Raw genomic sequence first — 17,584 nt, 5'->3', positions numbered from 1 at the left:
CCATCAACATTTTTAGCACAAAATTCTTCCCACCTCAGCCATTTCAGCATTTGATCAGCTGCACCCTTGATGACTACAAATCTGTTTCCGGTTCTACAACACTACCCACTGTGGCACTCACCAACCCTGAGTGAACCCTACAGCTGGAGGCCACTCACTGGAAATGAAGAAGGTCAAGAAAACAACATCATTGTTTGTACACAAAGCAATGCTAATCAACTCCGTGTAGTTCTCATTATTCCTTGGTGAGCCTTTAATACATCTCAATTTGATTCCCAATCACAATCCTCAAACTCAATTCCAAATATTTGGCCCTCAAACTCCTAACCATGGTTTCTCAGATTGTTAACTCAATAATGACCTCACATTCCATTTTACTAAAGTGACTAAAGTCCTTTAATATGAAATACACAGCTTTCTCCTCTTAACCTCAATCATTTTGTCCCTCTTGCTTCTGTAGTAGGGGGAAAAAATGTTTCCTCTCTAAATCTATGCCATCATGTATTGCCTTTCAATAAATTAAAAGACACAAGAAGGAAATACTAGTAATCTGACAAATCCAAAAGGTAGAAGATTCTACAATATAAATGATTTTGTTTTTTCAACAACTAAATGGCATGGGAGAAAAGGATTATGGGGGAATGATTGTTAGAGATTGAAAGAGACTTAAAGAAATAACCAAATGCAATGTATTGACCTTATATTGATGTCGCATTCAATAAGCCATTTGTAAAAAGACATCTGGAGACAACGAAGGACACTTAATGTGGGCTGAGATCATGAGGAATTGGTGTTAGCATTTAGGTATGATAATAGCATGATGTTTATGAAAACAAAAGCCCTTATTAGTTTAGAGATGAATACTAAACTATTATGAGGTAAATACTTTGGCAAATTTTTTATCCAATGCAAGGATAAAGCAAGTTTTGGAAAATACTGACAATTGTTTGAAAATATGCATACTAAAAAATTAAAAAATAACGAATCAACTGAAAATCTTTTACTCATTATTTTAAAAGCATTATCTTTCTCAAGGATCTTCAGTTCCCCTCTATCTGGTTGTTTCCCCCTGCCTCTGCCTTCAAACAAGCTGAACTCTTCCATCTTAATCTTCTCTGAGTAGCACTGTTTCTGGAAGCTAAAGTTATCTACTTTTCTCAAAACCCTGAAATTTGAAGAAAAGAGGCCAGATCACTTCTGCCTTCTTCCAATACATTCACACCATATCTCCCATCGCCTCCCACTGGAACTTTTTCCGTCCCGCTCTCATCACCAGTTTGCCAGTTCTGAAAACCTAAGTTGCTAGACCACGAACCCCTACAGAAACAGAGGTCTCCTTCTCCGACATCATGTTCTGTAGCCACTCATCTCCTCTCTTCTAGACGGTTCTGAATGCTTTATTTACATCTATTAACTCACATAATTATCCCAATAATCCTATTAGGTAGGTAGTATTGAGGCAGGTTAGTAAAAAACAAGGAAAATTATCTGACACATGGAATGAGGGAACTGAGACAGATGGTTGAACAATGGCCTCGGAAACACTGCGTGATTAACAGCCAGCTGATAAACCACAAGACTATCCTCCCTAACCAAAGCTACCTAAGAGCAGGTGGTTTGAACCTTTCCTTCCTAACCAAAGAAACCTAAGAACAGGTGGCTTAAATCACTTTAGGAGATAGATAGATAGATAGATAGATAGATAGATAGATAGATAGATAGAAACAGCAAAACAAAAAAATTAGAGCCAGGCTAGTCCAAGATAGAAGTGAAACTAGCCAGAGAATGACCCCTGACTCCACTGTACACTCATTTTGGTACATCAGCATACTAAACAACGCACCTAGAGATCTAATGAATATTATGATGTAATTCTTCCCTGGGAGCTCCCCTAAAATTCCCACCCATAAAATAGAGATAAAATCCACAGGACAAAAAACTCCAGTGTGTGCTCTTCTTTGGCACATCTCAGACGTGTACGTTGCTTCTTCTAATCTAAGCTCTAGACTTGCACCCAGGGAGCAATGGGCAGGGGTAGCCCATCCTAGGCTTACCCCTGATCCTGTCTTCAGGGTTCCTTCCTTTGCTTCACTGTCCCAACATTTAATAAACATAGCTTCACTTTCACCTGGACTCATGTTTTGAAAATTTTCCTGTGCAAGTCAAGAACATGGAGGCCAACTGACATGAGAAGGGTCCCAGAACATGCATGGGAATGGCCAAGCCCCAGTGTGGAAATGTAACACTATTATTATCTTCATTTTATGAAAGGGAAAAATGAGGCCAAGAAAGATTAAATAACTTCTTCAGTCCTGTAGCTAGTAACTAGGGGGGCTGGGAATGGAGGCGATCTCACATTTAACTCATGCACTTAACTGTAATGCGAAATGCCTCTTACTGGAGGCTGGCTTAGGACTCCTTCTCCACCAGCCTGTGTGTGTGTGTGATGTACAATGCCACAGGAAATAAGTACATTTGGGACTTCGAGGTTCTGTCATCATGTTCTGCTTGCCCAAAAGGTGACCTTTTTGCTATGTTAATGGAGCTATCCAATATTCAGCATTGCCAATAAAATCATTAAAAAGTTCACTTTATCTTATTTTTTAAATATGTTTTTATTTATTTTAGAGAGCGAGGAAGAGAGAGAGAGAGATAGAAACATCCATCGGCTGCCTCCTGCACACCCCCTATTGGGGATTGAGCGAGCTCGCAACCTGGGCATGTGCCCTGACCAGGGATTGAACTGGTGACTTCTTGGTCGACACTCAACCACTGAGCACACTGACGGGGCAAGTTCACTTTATTTTTAATAAATTGATCCAAACACGACAAGCTAAAAACCTAAATAGACAAAACAGCTTATAAACGGGCAATTACTTTATTCTCTTACATTTCCTAAAGTCAGTATAATTAATTTTGTTTAGAGATAATAGGACAAGTGAAATATTTTAGGTAATGATAATGTATCTCCTAGAGATATTATTGTTGTAAATCTTGTCATTTCAAATGTAAATAAAGCTCAAATGTAAATAAAATCTTCATTTTCCTCTGATAAATCTATTTTTCTTTTATTTTTCAGTAGCTTCCTATGAGTATAAAATCCAAATTCCTTCTGCCTACATGTCTGACCTCATCCGTACTACCAGTTCCCAATGATCTCTACACTTTCTATTGACATTTCCCAGTGGGCCATGTAGCGAAGTCCCAAGTTGCTGCACAGGCTGCTTCCTTGTTTCAGTGTACACCTTTGAGCCCAAGCAGAATTATAATCTCCGGGACCTCTCGATCTCTCCATCCATGGACTCTCGGAGCTCTTTCACATGCCCTTATTTCTACTTCTCTCACTCTGTTGTGATCATTTGTGCCCACATTACCGAAGCTCAGTTGAACTGGGAGATACAGAGCTGAGCTGTCAGAAGTGAAGTAGCCCATTAAAGCAACAAGCCAGAAATAAGAGTCGTCTTTAATCTCTTACTGCGATCATATAAGTCAGAGTCTAAAATGAGAAAGCATCAACTCCCCTGTTTCACTTCCCCCCATGGAGCAGTGCAGGGGTTGAGGGTCAAGGGGAGCAGCATGGACTTAGGGGTCCTCTCACTGTTTCCTGACTTTTGTTTCATGGACTCTGAGATGGGCCAGAAGCAAGTAAAGTGGGTTAGGAGCAAATTGAGTCATAGCGGACAAACGTGCCTTCAAAATGTCCCCTCCATTCCAGTGAAGAGACCTCGGTAGAGGTTCCTGGGGAGGACATCTGGTAGAGACCAGGAACGAAGGTACTGCAGATAGGAATGTAAACATGTGATAAATCCTTACTGGGGAGGGCTTCTGAGTCCTTAATGGAGACTGCAGTGCCTAGCTGTGCTCCTGGTGTGGTGTGGGGAGGATAGCTTCCCCATGAAGCCTGTCAGGTAAAGCCCTTGTAATCGCCTGTGGTTACGCCTGAGAAATCATACATTGGATTTTAACATGGAGCCAGACACATGGATCTATCTGCCATACTGAATTTTAAACTTCTTAAAGGCATCAGTTATGACTTACTTGTCTTTGTTTCCCCAAACAAAGTGGATGCTCGACCACACAGAGACCTTGTTGCAAACGAATAGCTCTTTCACCTGAGCCTTTTCACTGGGGTCCACTTGGAAAATCATGGGGGGTGGGATTTTCTCTGCTCTCCTTGTCTTATCTATCAAATCTTTAAGGCTCAAATTTAATATATTTTAATAATGTCATACCAACATCCACCTGAGCAAATCTGTCCAAAATATCAACCATAGCATCTTTTGCCAATTTGAAAAAAATAATATCCAACTTAACAGGTCCAGAAATTAATACATAGAACTATGACTTGCATTGATCACGTTCATATTGTGCTGACTGCTTCCTTAATCAAGTTTTGGTGCTCAAGAAAAAGATTTCAAAAGTTTATGAATCTGAATCATACTCAGAATGATGAGGTTCAGAGAGATTATTGCTGTTTAACTTTCCTTCGTTTATTATTAATGCCAGGTGGTCTCAGGAATATCTAATTTTGTTTAGCCTCGTTCTTTTTAATTTGATTATCATTGAAATTACAGATGCCGAATGATTGAAACTTGAGTACTATGCATTTAGGATATTTTCCCAAGGAATCTGCAAGGAAAGGCACGTGTTTCAATAGATGTAGAGAAATACCTGTCTTGTACCTCTTTGTAGCTTTAGAATATACTATAGATCCTGGAATACACTGAGGACTGAATATACATTTGTCAAATTAAATTGACCTTCATTTCATCTTGAAGGTCTGATGTTAAATTATACTCAATCTTTCTTGGTTTTATTTAGGGGATCTTATTTTAGGAAGCATGATCTCTGGGTTATGAATTCCTGATTTCCCTGTATTTCTTCACATATATTATTACATTAAGGGGGTCTTAGCCAGCCATAAGAACATTTTAGATTTTGTCATCTAGTGCCATCAGTTTTGCTGAGACAAAGTTAGATATTAACTTTTGATCATAGATATTCACAGAATATTAAGCTTCAATAAAGTGAAAGTAATATTATTAGGTTTTATTAATCATTTACAATCTAGGTATTCGGAGGAGATGGTTGCTTTTTATCCCTTTGCTTATTACCTTTAAATCATAGAGTTTCTTTACTCACATATGTTCTCTTTTTCATTTGTACATTCTGCCAGGTATTAACTATCTTTTTTAAAGACTAGAAAATGAAATGAGGATGTTTTCTTATACAGAATGATGACACATGCTTGAAAAACATGATATCCATACAAACACATGGCACACATAATAAAAAATACCAGATGAGGGTCCTCAACCAAACCATGAACAAAACTCTGAAAAAAAGGCCAATGCACAGCTTTAAGCACTTTAATTACTGCCTGTGTCACATAGAAAAAAACAACAACACTGTTGACAGCACTTTGTGTACCTGCTAAAGACTCTAAATGGAATCAGATATAATGGAATCTGGTAGTTAAAAGAGGTTAGTATCCAAGTACTGTGTAAAGACATTAATTAAATCCCAGTTTCAATCTGTACTGAGACACTGTGCTCTTGAAGTTGTAAATAAATAAGAACTGCTCTAAATAGATTAAGTGCATTGCACTCCAAGGAAAAATAGGAGCTTCAACATGTAGATAAATGCATTATGAATTAGCTCTTTCAGGAAAAAGAGAAAGGAATAAACAAAAACAAAAGTGAGGTATTTTTAAACATCACTGAGAGTCACAGATCACAGTGCTAATGCTGGTGGATCTCCCACACAAAATATATATTTAGCCCCCGCTATTTGTGTGGCATAGGAACATACAGTGCCCCAAAGCCCTTATCCAGTGGATGAAAAAAACACACACATTCAGAAAAAAAGACATTGTCACAATATTCTCAGTAGAAAATCACAAGGGACAAAAGAAGAAAAAAACAAAAGCCTAGAACTATATGTGAGTTTAGCAAAGTCACAGGATAGAAAATCAACACATAAAAATCAATTGCATTTCTATACTCTTATAACAACCATGCAGAAATCAAAATTTCAAAACACAATATTACTTAAAATCCCTTTTAAGAACATGAAATGCTTATATATAAACCTAACAAAACAAGTACAGGATCTATATGGAGAGTATTACAAAATGATGATAAAATAAATCAAAGAAGACCTATATAAATGGCGAGAAATAGTTTCATGGATTGGTAGACTCAATATAGTAATGATGCCAATTCTCCCTAACTGATCTACAGATTTAATGCAATTTCCATCTAAATCTCAGCAAGATATTTTGTGAATGCAGATCAGCTTATTCTAGAATTTAGAGGGATAGACACAGGCCCTAGAATAGCTGAAATAATCTTGAAAAAAAAAGAAAGTAGAAAAATCACTTTATCCAATGTTAAGTCTTACTGTATAACTATAGAAATTAAGAGAGTGTGGTATTGTCAAAGGAATAAACACACCAATCAATGTAATAGAATTGAGAATACAGAAATAGACACACACAATTATGCTTGACTATTTTTTGGCAAAGGTACAAAAGCAGTTCAATGGAAAAAGGATACCCTTTTCAACAAATGGTGCCAGAGTAATTGGATATCCATAGGCAAAAATGAATCTCAACCTAAACCTCAAACCTTATGCTAATATTAACTCAAAATCAATCACAGACTTAACTGTGAAACAAACAAAAAAACACTATAAAATGTTTAGAAAAAAACATAGGAGAAAATCTTCAGATCTGAGGTTAAGCAAAGAGTTCTTAGACTTGACACTACCAACCAAATTCATAAGAGAAAAAAAATGAAATAACTGGATTTCATCAAAATTTTAAAATATTTGTTGTATGAATGCCTTTACTAAAAGGATGAAAAGATTAATCAAAAGAATAAAAAGGCATATCTGACTAAGCACTAGTACCTACATTATATATAGAACTCTCAAAATTAGATAATAAAACATAATCCAATTAGAAAAAGGACAAAAGGATATAAAAGAAATTTTCATTGAAGAGAATATAGAGATGGCAAATAAGATGAAAAATTTAATATAACCAGCTATTTAAAAAATTAAATTAAGACCACCAAGGGATATCACCACATAACTATTATAACGGCTAAAATTGAAGATCATGATAACACCAAATGCTGGCATGATTGCAGAGAAAAATCAATCTTTCATACACTGCTGATGGAAATATAAAATTGTAAAGACATTGTGAAATACAATTTGGCCATTTCTCATAAAATAAACATGCAATTGCAATGTGATCCAGCAATTGCAGTCTTAGACATCTACTCCAAAGAAATGAAAACTTATATATTTACATAAAAACCTACACATGAATGTGATAGCAGCTCACTTTATTATTGTCAGACAAAACAATGGAAACAACACAAATCTTCAATAGGTGAATGATTAAATAATTTGGGAGGGTGGCAACTGAAAGTAAATATGTGAGGTGAATAATGTGGGAACTAACTTGATTGTGGGGATTTTTACAATGTGTACATATATTAAATCATCATGTTATACACCTCAAATATATTACAATTTCTCAATTATATCTCAATAAAGCTGGGGAAAATGATACATCCATACAATAGAATATTACTCAGCAATAATTAGGAATAAACTATTGATATTTACAAAAACTTGAATAAATCTCAAGGGAATTATGCTGAGTGAAAAAAAAAAAACAAAGCTCATAAGGTTATAAACAGTATGAGTCAATGTATATGTTATTCTTGATGTAACAATATTATAGAGATGGAGAACACATTAGTGGTTGTGTCAGAGTTTAGGGATGAGATATTAGGGGCAGATAAGTGGTTATAGAGAGCAAGAGAAGAAATTCTTGAGGTGCTAGATCAGTTTTGGACCTTGACTATGGTTGTGAGTATATGAATCTACAAATGTGATAGCATTAAATACACACACATATACAACTGCAGAATAAGATGAATTAATTATAACAATGTCAATTTCCTGGTTGTGCTTTTGTACAATAGTGATTTTAGTAAGTTGTTATCATTAGGGAAAACTACGTGAAGGTTACAAGAGGTTTCTCTGTATTATTTCTTACAACTAAACATTAATCTACATTTTTTTAAAAATAAAATGTTTATGTCTTTTTATAAAAACATTGTCACTTAATCCAGATAATACCTACCATAGGAATTCATAGCAGCATTGGTAAATATAGACTGGGACTGACTATAAGTCAGAATTTCCCTAAATGGGTTCATGAAGGATGGTAAGATTTGTTTAGCCAGAAAGAAGTGACCATTCCATTTATACAGTAAAAATAAGAAATCAAAACTTTCCAGTTTCTGCTAGAAGGATAAGAGAAGCCAATTTTCAATAACACAACAGGCAGGTAATTGAGTGTAGGGCTCTGTGAACATTTCCAATAGCTACTATGCTAGGTCAGATATCATCCTTGTCCTCTAACCCAGTTGGAATGCATAGAAGCAGAGCTTCCCCTTCTTCCAGATAGAACAGCTCAGCTTCTTCCAGAACATCTTGGAGTGAGAGGGGACTAGTCAGTCAGTATATAACAATGACCTTCTACATCATAGCCAAACTCTTTTCCTGTTCAACAGGACATACCATAAAGACATGGGCTATAAAACAGAGCCCAAAGAGAACCCAGTCTGAATAGATACTTAGAAGAGAGACAGCAGGATGTATCGGAGCAGAGATGTAGAAGAACAGCAAGAAAATCAGAGGGCCAAAACCTCTTTCTAATTCTGTTTCAGACCAGTGTTCCTACGAAGAGATACCAAACACTTCAGTGCATAGAAAACAGTCAATTTTTCTACTACCTTCCAATACCACCCATGTTCTAATCATCATCACTACCCTCAAGAATAAGTTATGCCACTACCTTTAAGCATGAGAACAGTTAAACCATATTTGAAAAATAAATGATAGTTTTGTTATAGACTTCAAAGAAGAAAATGTCTTCCCATTTCTTCTGTGAATTATTCAGTCTGTTCTTGTATTTGGGAAACCTCAATTTTTAGAAGTCCCTCCTTTGGGCTCATTTAAAAACCCTTATGTTATAAAATAACTACTTTTTCATCATATTCCAACCTCAATAGAAATAAAAGAAGGTGGATTCTTCAATATGACATATTTTCATTGCTTTGAAGATTTTGAATATGATAGAACCTTATCTAGTTCTCTCTCCTCTTCCAACAGATAATGAACTTGAACTTTGACAGGTAATGGGCCTTACCTGAGGCCATATGGCTAAGACAGAGTAACTGACACAAGGTCATATATAACTGACTAATTGGTTGGTGGAATAGAAGTGATTATAACTTTGGGAGAAACCAATAATTGTTAGAGTTCTTGATATCCAGAGAAAGGAATTTTGAAACACCTTAGAAGTGAGTTTGAGATTTTAAGAAAGTTGGCAAAAGACATGAGACAGATTGTCTAAAATGAAAGCAAGCACAGACCTCTATTTGAGAAAGGGGAGAATAGGTATGGTTATATAGATCTCTGGAGAAATAACTTTTAAAGCCTACATGAAACAATTGAAATGAGAAAGACTGTCAATGTTAAATGCCAATCACAAACCTATAATCACAGACCTATAATTTAAATAATGTCAGAAAATTTAAACCCTAGAGCCAAATATGACTACAAAAAAGCAATAATAATAATAATAATAATAATAACTATAAATAGTAAAATAAAATGGCTTTTGAATTACTCTATGAGAAAAAAAGAATAAGGGTTTTGTCTATTTCTAAAGGCAAATTATTTTATATTAATCAGAGCAGAGGAAGCAAAATCACCTCGAGTTTCATTCTGTGTTCTTTGTTGAAGAATCTTACACATTACAAACACATTACAAGGGAACAGGACCTAATATTCATTCATTCCTTCACCCGTCACCAAAAAGTTAGGTTTATACAATATGCTAGGTACTTTTCAAGGAATACAGAAGTGACCTAATTTATACTAATAAAAGGGTAATATGCAAATGGTCAGGACGCCCTCACACGTAACCACTGATCAGTAGGCTGTGTGCGCAGCAGGCACGGGTGGGCAGGGACTTGCAGTGTCAGGGACTTGTGTTACACCATCACAATCCATCACCAGGAGGCCTGGGGCCTGGCGGAAGCCTCTGTGCGGCTCCCAGGGTCCACAGGCCTCTGTGCGGCCTGACCTGGGGATGGGGCCCTGGCAGAAGCCTCCATGTGCCTGTGCCAGAGGTTTGGAGGCCTCCGCGCATCCCAGAGGCGGGGCCCGACAGAAACTTCCATGCGGCAAGGCCTGGGGGTCCCTTGGCTCTGTGCAGCGAGGCCTGGGGGTCCAGTGGCTCTGCAAGGCATGGAGGCAGGACCCCCAGCTCTGGCCTACCTCTTTAGAGCAATCCATTGAGGAACCCTGGATGGGTGGGCAGGGCCTACATCTATGGGGGTGGATTGCGGGGCTTCTGCACTGTGACAGGGCACAGGCCAGGCTAGGGGACCCTCTCCCTGGAGTGCAAAAATTTTGTGCACTGGGCCACTAGTGAAAAATAAAATTGTGACAAGGTTCTAAAGGTAAGCAAAATGAGGTGGCACCTGTTTCCTCAAAAAGTTCACTGACTTAGTGTAGGAGACATTTAATTCCATTGTCACTTGAACAATAAAAACAATAAAATAAAATAGTCACTCAAATAAATGTAAAATTATATTTCCAAAATGCTGAGAAGTATATGGTGCTATGACAATATATGTTAGGAAGACTTGATTTAGAGACACAAAGGAATGTGTGAGTTAGTGGTTGGGAAAGGCCTCCTTGGGGAGGATGAATAGCTGAGACCTGATGATGAGTGGAAATTGAATTAGGATCAAAACATGGAGAGAAGAGTCTGCCTGGCAGAGGGAATCATGAGTGCAAAAGTCTCATGGCAGGGAAGCAAGGTGTAAGTGGTTCCATACTGAAAGAAGGCCAGTGTGGCCAGGCATGGAGATGAAGGCAGAGTGAGATGTAGCTATGGAGATAGGTAGCTCCAGCCTGGACTGGGCTTTCTAAGCCATGGTCAAGATTTTAACTTGCATCTTGGAACAAAGGGCATTCATTGAGGAGATGACATAATCAGATTTATATCTTAAGAAAGGCCTGGTGCCCATCAGGAGTAGACTCGGATTATCCAATTATGAAGCTATTGCATTAACCCAGGTGAGAAATGGTAAACTTTGAACTGGTGTGAGAGAGGGGAAAGATTTGAAAAATATTTTTAGAGGGTATAATGTATTGAATTTTTTGATGCGTTGGATATGGAGTAAGAAGGAGGTGTCCATATGACTGTTTACTGCTGTCCCAGGTTAGAAAACTTAACAGATGGTGATGCCCTTCACCAACCTAAGAAACAGTGAAGAAGTCCATAATTGGGAGATGTAAATCATGAGTTCAAGATAATTTGAATTATGTTTGATACATCCAAGTGAAGATGTCACATAGTCAGTTTGGGTATGTAATTCTGCTATCTAGAAGAGCAAGGTTTCAAAAGAAAGCCTTTTGCTGCAATATATATATATATTGAGTGGCCAGATTATTATGACCGCCCCATCAGTACAATGAAGTGAATTAGTTATGCAAATAATAATAATAAAACCTTGAGAGTATTTGCTTAGGAAGTTTTCAATATTCAGTATTTTTGGAAGTGTCAATGAAGTACTGATGAGGTGGTCATAATAATCTGGCCGGTCATAATAATCTGGCCACTCAGTGTGTGTATGTGTGTATATATATATATATATATATATATATATATATATATATATATATATATTAAACACAGATCTTAAGAGAAATATCTTGTATCTGTGGTTTTTAAGCTTTTAGGAATCATGCACTAAAGGATTAAGTACCAAAAGAATGAGGATTGACAAATATTTTGAAGAGAAAGAAGCTGATTCCAGCCTAGCCTAGCTAATGTGGCTCTGCAGTTGAGCATTGACCTATAAACTAGAAGGTCACTGTCCCATTGCTGGTCAGGGCACATACCCAGGTTGTGGGCTAGATTCCCAGTAGGGGACATGCAGGAGGCAGCCGATCAATGATTGTCATCTGTCATCATTGATATTTCTATCTCTTTCTCCCTTTCCTTTACTCTGTGAAATCAATAAAAATATATTTCTTGAAAAAAGAAGCTCTAAAGGACTCTAAAACAGATGAGTAATCGGATGATTATGAGATCTTCAAAAAGAAAACCACAATTACTAGATGCCAGAACAGCCTGAAGTTTAGTCAAACTTATCTATCATTTTAAAGAATTATCATTAAAATGTGGTCGACTTAGGATCTGAATTCAGCAAGGCATTTGGCAAGCACTCTCAAAGGACCCTCATGAATGATGTAAGCTAGATAATATTGTTAGGTGGATTGACAACTGGCTCCAAAAAGTAGATTTATGGTCCATCAGGAAGAAGGTAATGGCGATCTGTAGTGCTTTGACCTCAGTCCTATCCCTTTTTTTTAACATTATTACAACATTTACATTTTAACATTTGGCTACAGAAAATGATTTTCAATAAAATGAGGAGATGATAAGGTTAAAATAAAAAAGAATTTCTTGAATCTAAATGCTCCCATGTAGGTCAGTAGTTTCTCAAGTCATGATAATTTTGCCCTCACTCCACCCCCTACGACATTTGGTTATGTCTGGAGACTTTTATAGTTTTTATAACTGGGAGACTTTTTTAGTTTTCATAAAGGGGTGAAGTGGTACTATTACATCTAGAAGTCAGAGATGCTGATAAACATCATACAATGCAGGAAGACAGCTCCCTTCCTGCCTCTACCAACCAAGAAGAATTATCCAATCCAAATGTCAATAGTGCACTGTTGAGAAAACCCAATATAAGTGAACAGAATAAGATGAAGGGCCAAATATAGCAAGATTTAATCAAGATCATTATAGCATCCTATATTTACCTCTTCTAAATATCAACTGCATAAACCATAGGCAAGGAAATAGTCACTTCCGTTCACTACAGTAGGAGCTGAAAGGAGTCTTGTTTGCTCCAGCTATTCATTCAAAGAGTATAAACCAATTCCCAGGGGCTGAATACCTTCTCAAATCTTCTTGTATTTTTTTGTAGAAAGAGTAGGTTGAATATGATAGTATTTAGTGTAAGTTGAAAAATGTGCACCTCCTACCCCCAAGACATCCACATCCTAATCAATGGAATTATATTTGGAAAAAGGGTCTTTGCAGATGTGTTTAAGTTAAGGATGTTGGTGTGGAAATGATCCCAAGGTTATCTGGATGGATCCGAAGTGCCATCATAAGAACCCTAATAAGAGAGAGACAGAGGGAGACAACACACATAGATGAGAAGAGGCACTGGACCATAGAGGTAGAGATGGGAGTGATATTATCACATGTCAAAGAGTGCTAGTAGCCACTAGAAGTCAGACAAGGTGAGGAGCAGAATCTTCCCTAGAGCTTATTGAGGGAGCACAGCCAGGCCAAGGCCTTGTTTTTAATCCAAACTAAGTCCAAACTTCTGGCTCCAGAACTGTGTGAGAATAAATTTCTATTGTGTTAAACCATCAAATTTATGGTAATTTGTTACAACAGCCATAGGCAATGAATACAGTTTAGTACCAGAGGTGAAATGTTGCTATAACAAATACTTGAAAGTGAGGAAGTGGCTTAGGAATTGGATAATGTGTAGAGGTTGTAAAAATTTTTAGGCATATAGTAGGCTAACAAAAAAAGTCCTCCCAATAATATATCCACTTTCTAATCCCCACAATCTGTGAATATTCTTATAAGGCAATCTATGTAATAAAATATTTTGAAAAGAGATGTTATTCTGGATTATCCAGGTAGACCTATATTCAATCAAATGTATCCTTATAAGAGAGGCAGAGTTTGGGGATGGACACAATGTGAAGATGGAGAGAAGGGAGATAGAGCACAACCAAGCGTTCTCCGGAAGAATGAGAAACATGCTATTGGAAACTGGAAGAAAGGTTATCCTTGTGTCATAGGGACATAAACTTGGCTGATTCTATCCTACAGTTGTGTGGAAAGCAGAATTTGTAAGTGATGAACTTGGATATTTAGTTGAGGAGATTTCCAAGCAAAGCATTGAAGGTGCATCCTGGTTTTCTGTTTTTGTTTTTCTTGTTGCTTATAGTAAAATTCAAGAGGCAAGAGATAAATTGAGGAACTGTTATGCAAAAGCTACCAGGATTTGATGGTTTGGGAAATTCTGTTTATCTAGATTTTAAAGGATGCTAAAATTAGGAGATTCACTTTTAGGAAAGCAACCTCTGAAAGTAAGGCCAAGGGTGTGAATTAGTGACCTCTGGATAGTATTAAAGAGATTGGGTATGCAACTCATGGATCTACTAAACCATCTAGGCAGGACAGGAATAGAGATAAGATTATGGAGAAAAGATCTGTGGAGGGCCTGCTTGTCTAAAGTGTGAGCATCCTTATGACAAAAACCAACAGAAATAAGATGAAATGAAAGAAGGGTGTCAGGCTCCTAAGATTCTACAGTCAGAAAACAGGATGTTTCCTGACTGAGTAGTTGCAAATGTGTGCTATCACCCAAGCAAAAGAAAGAATTACCCAAAGGCAGAGCTAGAAGTGAGTTGAGTCAGAGGCCTGAGCCACAGAGGCAAAGGGCAGATTCTCACGTCACAGTGAACTATTCTCATGCATTGAAATCTAATGGAATCTGCCTTGCTGGGTTTAGAAGTATCTTGGAATGGGTGATCCTTTAATTCCTGACATTTTTTCCCCTTTTGGGATGGCAATATCTGTAACTATAATCCTATGCCTGTTCTGCCTTGGTATTTTGAAAACAGGTAACTTTCTAGTTTCACAGGTCTATAGGTGGAGGAAAACATTTGTCCAGGAGAGATCTTGAGAGGAAAAACTTATCCTGGATTTTCTAGGTGGTATCTAAATGCAATCACACTTATCCTTATAAAAGAGAGACGGAGAGAGTTTGGAGACAGACCTATACACATAGAGGTGAAGGCAATATGAAGATGAAGCGGAGAGAGAAGCAGCCACAAATGTCAATAGCCACCAGAAGCCTAAAGAGGCAAGAAATTGATTTTCTCCTCAAGCCTCTGGAGGAAGTATGGCCCTGAGGTTTCTGGCATCCAGATCTGTGAGAGAATATATCTCTCTTCTTTTAAGCCATCAAGTTTGTGTTAATTTGTTGCAGCAATGACAGGAAACTAACATAATATTCTACACTACTAAAAATAGGAGAAGTGGTGATGTAATGACGGTGTACACATAAAGAACCTGGGTCTTCTTGTGACTACACATTTGGAGTAATGTGGTTGTCATCAATTTAGTGTCACCTTAGACTTCTTTAGCAGAAAGCTGATGTCCTGTTTATTCAGTGTTTATTCAGCAGTATTATGCCCAGTTCTCTGTGCTACAACTTTAAAAACACATTGACATATTGAAATTTGTTTAAAGAAAAAAGACCAAGAGGAGAGAGAAATTGTGCATATGACAGAATTAAAACAACTAAGTACTGATGGTTAGGGCTTATCTTGAAAAAAACCCTGCAAGAAATATGACAGCTGTACTCAAACACACAGAACTCTGCCTTATGACAGAGGGAAGAGAGGATCTCATTCTCTTAAACTCTTCAGATCAGGACCTGGATTTAAGGAGTAGCTCCCAAGAGGCAGATTTAGGATCCATTGAGTAAAGCATTGAATTTTGATTATACTGCATAGTGGTGCTAGGCTGTCTGACATCTGAGGGGTTCACCAATTGAAATGGGGTGAATGTGGGGCTTGTTATGTAGGGCATTCCGCTTATAAAGTAGCAGATTAGATACTATTCCCTAGGGTCCACTCAAATATGATTCTGTTGCTCTACTGCCATGAGGAGGACTGGATTTGTTCATTTATTGCTTAGCCTCCTCTTTTCCAGACCAACAAAATTGTAGGTACTTTTACCTTTACTGATAGTGTTATCATCCAACATTAAAGTACTCTTGACCTTCTCTGATCACTCCAAATTCTTCTTGGCTATCCCAGTTGTAGAGGCTAGTGTAGACACCTGCACTGAATCTAAGTGTGACCCATTGTAAGCAGAAGTAGATAATAGCCTATATTTTATTTTCCTGCTAAAGTACCTACCGACCCAAACTCACATTTGCTTTTCTACAACGGCAAACTGTTCAAACTTTTCTTCTCCCCCTGAGTATTTTTGAACTTCATTTTGTAAAGCCTGCTGATCCTCCCCCTATGCATAAGGTAAACTCAGCAGGGCAGCAGCAGCAGCACCTCAGTGTGCCACCAAGTGATGGTGTGGAGCAAGCAGGGCAATGTGCCACTGCTGTGGGGCAACAAGAAGGCTATGGACCTCATCAAACCCATGATCTTGATCAATTTCCTTTCATCAGCCTACCGGGAGGTGGTGAATGAGATCCACTTTAAGGTCACACATGTTGAACCTTGGGAGAAGGGAAGCGGGAAGACAGGGGTCAGTAGAAGTTTGAGGTGTTGGAACAGGAGGAATTGTTTCTACAGTTTTTTGCCTGTTATACAAATTATTTACTCTGAAGTTAACTCAAGCAAGTGATTGGGTCTCAAAACACACAGAAACTCCATATATTAGAGCAGTTGGCCTTATGTATATAGGTACATAGTCCTCTGGGATCTATGGGATGTCTTGAATCCTTCCTTGATGAGGAAGAGGACCTAGATGTGAAGTCTGGTGGCGGCTGTGTAATTGCCATTGAAGAAATATTTAGGTCTTTTCTCACAAAACTGAAGTGATTTTCTACTCTGTTTCCAAGAATTCCAGTTCTAGTTCAGAAGAATTTGGATCAGTAGATTAAACACTGGCCTAGAAAAATCAAGAAAGATGGCAAAGAAGGCACTGAGGAAATCGACAGACATTTCTATTTCTATTTGAATGCAGACTTCAAAGTCCTCAAGGAGATCACTGGGTCCCCTGAGGTCCCCAAGAAGATCAAGATGGAGAAGCCATTATTGGAGGGCCATGGGTGTTGTGGTTCTGACCAAAAATTAGAAAGAGAAAAGGTACACTAGCTACTAGATTGTAAGAGAAAGGAAAGAAAGAAAGAAGGAAGGAAGGAAAAAAGGAAAAGATTCCAAGAAAGAGAAACAACACAGTAGAAACAGAAGCAGAAAAAGGAAACATCGAAGTAGGAGTAGAAGTAGGGACACAAGGAAAGGGAGTAGACGCAGGAGCAAAGACAAATCAAGTAAGCACAAAAGTGAAAGTGGGGAGAAGTCAAATACATGAAGTCACAGTGGCAGTCAAGGAAGAGCTGACAGTGTTGAAAAAAAAAAAAAATGGGAGCACAGCCCCAGCAAAGAAAGCATAGCAGGAGCAAAGAACATTCCCACAAACTTGGTCACAGCCATAGTAAGAACCAATCTGACAAACATGATTATCAAAGGAGACAAAGTAGAGAAACAGAGAGCCAAGAAAAATAACATAAAAGCAAAGATGATACTGTGTGAAAATTTTTTGTGAAAGTGGATCACATTGAATCTTATAAATGTTTTATTAAATCTGCTTTCACCCCTCCAAAAAACAAAGACAAACTTAGTAGGA

General features: G+C 37.7%; 1 pseudogene; it reads left to right on the top strand.

Annotated features, from left to right (window-relative positions):
- Positions 1-16,300: 16,300 nt before the first annotated feature.
- On the top strand, positions 16,301-17,269 carry LOC139002455 (pre-mRNA-splicing factor 38B pseudogene; annotated as a pseudogene).
- The last annotated feature ends 315 nt before the right edge of the window (positions 17,270-17,584 follow it).

Source organism: Myotis yumanensis, unplaced genomic scaffold (genome assembly GCF_028538775.1).
Source record: "Myotis yumanensis isolate MYYU_CA2020_CCGP unplaced genomic scaffold, mMyoYum1.0.hap1 SCAF_2, whole genome shotgun sequence".
Lineage (NCBI taxonomy): Eukaryota > Metazoa > Chordata > Mammalia > Chiroptera > Vespertilionidae > Myotis > Myotis yumanensis.
This window is presented reverse-complemented; position numbering and strand designations above follow the sequence as displayed.